Here is a 5,729-nt window from a genome sequence, read left to right on the forward strand (position 1 = left end):
GGAGGAGTGGTGGAGCGAGTTCTGTGCCATCTCGGCCCAGGGCACGAACGCCGCCCACTCCCTCGAACGGTCCTGGCAATAAGACCACAGAAACCTGCCCACATCCTGGTTTACTCTCTCCACCTGCCCATTACTCTCGGGGTGAAACTGGCTGATCGAGACCCCCAGACGTTCCATGAACGCCTTCCAGACCCTCGACGTGAACTGGGGACCTCGATCAGACACTATAGCCTCAGGCACCCCGTAGTGCCGGAAGACGTGCGTAAACAAGGCCTCCGCAGTCTGTAGGGCCAAAGGGAGACCGGGCAGAGGGAGGAGACGGCAGGACTTAGAGAACCAATCCACAATGACCAGGATCGCGGTGTTACCCTGTGAGGGGAGGGATCGGTAAGGAAATCCACCGACAGGTGCAACCACGGCCGTTGTGGAACGGGTAAGGGGTGTAGCTTCCCTCTGAGCAGGTGCCTAGGAGCCTTACACTGGACGCACACCGAGCAGGAGGAAACATAAACCCTCACATCCTTAGCCAAGATAGGCCACCAGTACCTCCCGCTCAAACAGTGCACTGTCCGACCAATCCCAGGATGACCAGAGGAGGGTGATGTGTGGACCCAATAGATCAACTGGTCACGGACAGCAGAAGGGACGTACAGATGCCCAGTGGGACACTGGATGGGAGCGGGCTCTGCACGCAACGCCAGCTCAATGTCCGCGTCCAACTCCCACACCACCGGCGCTACGAGACAGGAGGCCGGAAGTATGGGAGCATGATCCATGGCCGCTCCTCTGTGTCATACAGCCGGGACAGTGCGTCTGCCTTCACGTTCTGGGAGCCTGGTCTGTAGGACAGGGTGAAAACAAAACGGGTGAAAAACATGGCCCACCTTGCTAGGCGAGGGTTCAGTCTCCTCACTGCCCGGATGTACTCCAGATTGCAGTGGTCAGTCCAGATGAGAAAAAGGTTTTTAGCCCCCTCAAGCCAATATCTCCACACCTTCAAGGCCTTGATGACAGCCAACAGCTCTCGGTCCCCCACGTCATAATTTCGCTCCGCCGGGCTGAGCTTCTTCGAGAAGAAGGCACAGGGGCGGAGCTTCGGTGGCGTACCCGAGCGCTGAGAGAGCACAGCTCCTATCCCAGCCTCGGACGCGTCCACCTCCACCATGAACGCCGAAGAGGGATCCAGATGGGCCAGCATGGGAGCCGAGGTAAACAGAGTCCTCAGGTGACCAAAAGCCCTGTCCGCCTCAGCAAACATAAACGTACCGGGCCCCCCACTGCAAACGTACCGGGCCCCCCTTCAGCAGTGAGGTAATGGGAGCCGCTACCTGACCAAAACCCCGGATAAACCTCCGGTAGTAGTTGGCAAACCCTAAGAACCGCTGCACCTCCTTTACCGTGGTGGGAGTCGGCCAATTACGCACGGCTGAAATGCGGTCACTCTTCATCTCCACCCCTGAGGTGGAAATGCGGTACCCTAGGAAGGAGACTGCTGGAAGAACAGGCATGCTCGGCGCGTGTAGCGGAGTATATCAGAATGTCATCAATATACACCATTACACCCTGCCCGTGCAGGTCCCTGAAAATCTTGTCTACAAAGGCTTGGAAGACTGATGGCGCATTCATCAACCTGTACGGCATGACGAGGTACTCATAGTGCCCTGAGTTGGTACTGAAAGCCGTCTTCCACTCGTGTCCCTCCCGGATAGGCACCAGGTTGTAAGCGCTCCTGAGATCTAGTTTGGTGAAGAAGCGCGCCCCATGCATTGGCGACGCCGACTGCCGAGCGACGCCGACCGCCGAGCGCCGCCCGAACAAGGAGAGTAACTGACTTCGGCGGAAGTTGTGACATTTAAGGGTTTCAGTGACGTCATTAGCTGTGGTTGCTTATGCGGATATGGTTGAATCATCAGCATACATGGACACACATGCCTTCTTTAATGCCAGTGGCAGGTCATTGTTAAAAATAGAAAAGAGTAGAGGGCCTAGAGAACTGCCCTACGGTACACCACACTTTACATGTTTGACATAAGAGAAGCTTCAATTAACCTCTGGACGGGCTCCGTCCCGTATGCGGGACGGAGAAATCCTATCGACGAAAAATCCTATCGCCATTTGCATAACAAAATGTAATATATATTTTTTCAAATATAGGACTATTTTATATCGTTTTATAGATACACCTATCCTGAATCGAACCACGTTGTCCGATTTCAAAAAGGCTTTACAGCAAAAGCAAAACATTAGATTATGTTAGAGGAGTATATCGTAAAAGTAGCCACATAGCAATTTTCCGACCAACCACATGCATCACAAATAACCAAAAAACAGCTAAATGCAGCACTAACCTTTGACAATCTTCATCAGATGACACTCCTAGGACATCATGTTACACAATACATGCATTCTTTTGTTCGATAAAGTTCATATTTATATATAAAAACAGCGTTTTACATCGGCGCGTGACGTTGACTAACTATTTTCCCTCAAATGCGTCCGGTGAAACAGCGCTACAATTTACTAAATTACTATTCGAAAACATTTTTAAAATGTGATATTGTCATTCTAAGATTTATAGATTAGCATCTCTTGAAAGCACCTGCAATGCCAGATTTAAAAATAACTTTACTGGGTAATCACACTTTGTGATAAAAGGGGATGCGATACTCAGAAAAATAGGCTACCGTTACAGGTCAGCGCCATCTTGGAACAATCGCATATCAAATCTAGTCTTGTATACTATTGTCAATAATCCCTTACCTTTGATTATCTTCATCAGAAGGCACTTCCAGGAATCCCAGGTCCACAACAAATGTATTTTCGTTCGAAAAAGTTAATCCTTTATGTCCCAATAGCTTGTTGTTGTTAACGCGTTCTGAAGGCTGCTCCAAAAGTACCGGCGTTCGCGGGACTTCTCTCTCAACAAAATGCATTATTTTTTTATTTAGGTTTGTTCAAACATGTCAAACATTGTACAACATAAATCTTTAGGGCCTTTTTCAACCAGAGCTCCAATAAGATTCAAGGGGGACGGTTGCATTGTCTTTCTAAACGTTTCGAAAGGGGAGGGTAGCCAGGGGCGCCGGCGTCATAATGGTGATGGCCCTCTCCATGTGACCACTTTCCACAGACTCTCATTCTGTCAGTTTTCACAGTAGAAGGCTCAAACCACCTTGTAAAGACTGGGGACATCTAGTGGAAGCAATAGGAAGTGCTCAATAAACCATTGCTCACGGTGTGATTTATAGGCAAAGTGATGAAGTTGAGTCCGCAATTCAGAATTCCACATCCTGTTACGATCTGTCTCGGGGTTGACTGCCATATGAGTTCTGTTATACTCACAGACACCATTCAAACAGTTTTAGAAACTTTAGGGTGTTTTCTATCCACAAGTATTAATTATATGCATATCCTAGCTTCTGAGTTTGAGTAGAAGGCCGTTTAAAATGGGCACGAATTGTTTTCAAAAATTGCTGTAGCGCCCCCTATCCTAGGCGACCGTCAAGAGGTTAAATAAAACCCTCTGAGTTCTTTCAATAGATTGCTCTGAATCCACAATATGGCAGAGGTTGAAAAGCAATAATACATTCGTTTTCTAAACAACAGGTTATGGTCAGTAATATCAAAGGCTGCACTGAAATCTAACAATAAAACTCCCACAATCTTATTTTATCAATTTCTTTCAACCAATCATCAGTGTCAGTGCAGGGAACTGTTCCACATGTTGAGTGCCCTTCTCTATAAGCATGCTGAAAGTCTGTTGTTATTTTGTTTGCAGAGAAATTGCATTGTATTTGCTCAAATTTTTTCCAACAGTTTGCTAAGAGCTGACAGCAAGCTGATAGGTCCTCTTTACCTCTCTTGAGTAGCGGAATTTATTTGGGTTCCTTCCAGGCATGAGGACAAACACTTTCTTCTAGGCTCAGATTAAAGATATGACAGATAGGAGTGGCCATAGTTGGCTACCATCCTTGGTAGCTTTCCATCTGTTGTTAATGCCAGGAGGTTTGTCATTATTGAGCAATAACAATAATGTTTCCACCTCTCCCAAACTAACTTAGCAAAATTCAAACATACAATGCATTTTTTTTCTCTTCTTTAACATTTTTAAGCATGAACACGATGGCTCACTGTTCGTTGTTGGCATTCCCTGCCTAAGTTAGCCCACTTTGTCGATGAAGTAATAATTTCAATAATTGCCAACAAATGGTTTTGTGATGAACAATTCAGCTAATTCGGTGAGTTGAATTTGTCTTTCTGCCCATAATATAATTGAATGTACTCCAAAGTTTTTTTCCATCATTATTTATATAATTGATCATGGCATCATAATACAGCTTCTTCTTATTTTCGTTGAGTTTAGTCACATAATTTCTCAGTTTGCAGTAAGTCAACTAGTCATATGTGAAGCCAGACTTATTAGCCACTCCTTTTGCTCCATCTTTTTCAACTATACAGGTTTTCAATTCCTTGTCAATCCATGGAGCTGTCAGTTTCTTAACAGGTGCATATTTATCAATAATTGGAAGAAGCAATTTCATAAATTCATCAAGTACAGTATCTGGATGCTCCTTATTAATCACATCAGACCAACAAATATTTTGAACATCATCCACATAAGAGTCACAGCTAAATCTGAGGGAGGGGGAGAGAGAGAGGGAGAAAGTGAAAGAGGTAGGGAGGAGGGAGAGGAGAAGAGGAGGACGAGAGAGGGAGAGAGAGTCAACAGACAGAGGTGGGAGAGAGAAGAGAGAATGGAGGGGGAGGAGGAAGGGAGAGAGAGAAGGGGGAGTGTGAGGGAAGGGGAGGGACGGAGAGGGGGAAGAAGGGACAGGGGGAGAGAGAGGAGGGAGAGGGAGAGAAATGAGAGGGGGAGGAGGGAGAGAGAGAGAAGGGGGAGAGTGAGGAAGAAAGTGGAGAGAGGGGAGATGGTGGAGGGGGTGAAAGAAGGGGGAGGGAGAGAGAACAGAATGGGGGGATAAAGAGGAAGAAAGTGAGAGAGAGACAGACATGAGATTAACAAGAAAAATGTTAGCCCTGTGACACTCATCTTTTCCCATTGACTGCAATGTATTGAGAAAAACGTCAACCTTGTGACTCTCATATTTTCCCATTGACTGCAATGTATTGTAAAAAACTTCAACCCTGTGACACTCATCTTATCCCATTGACAGCAATGTATTGACAAAAACGTCAACCCTGTTCTCATTGACTACAATCTAGCTACTGTGATATTGTACCTTTTCGCAAAAACGTGCCAGGATGACATTTTCCCATGATATGCTGTTGGCAGCATCCACTTAGATTTTTTATGATGGTGAATAATGCAAGAGCATATAATTCAAGTAGAACATGAACAAATAACAGTTATTGTACAAGGTAAATGAAAATGAATATGTACATTTATATTTTTAAGATATTTTCTAAATAATGGAATATTAGAAAAATGAATTATGCTATTCTCATAGTTTTGCATTTCTATGCATAGTTTGATTTTAGAGGGGTTGTATTTACCAGAGAATATTGCAAGATAAATAATTTGTGTTGTTGCTACTGTCTGTCTCCAAGTTGGTGTAAATGTTTATCCTTCAAACCTTTGTACAGGAGACAGAGTTTTTCTTTCTGATGGCAGGAGAAAGACAAGGGAGACTGAGCTATAAACAGACCACTAATATGTAATGCCCTGTTAAAGCCAGGGCATCATTAATCATATAATGGACCCAGACAAT

The sequence above is a fragment of the Salmo salar genome, chromosome ssa22 (genome assembly GCF_905237065.1).
Source record: "Salmo salar chromosome ssa22, Ssal_v3.1, whole genome shotgun sequence".
In the NCBI taxonomy this organism is placed as follows: Eukaryota; Metazoa; Chordata; class Actinopteri; order Salmoniformes; family Salmonidae; genus Salmo; species Salmo salar.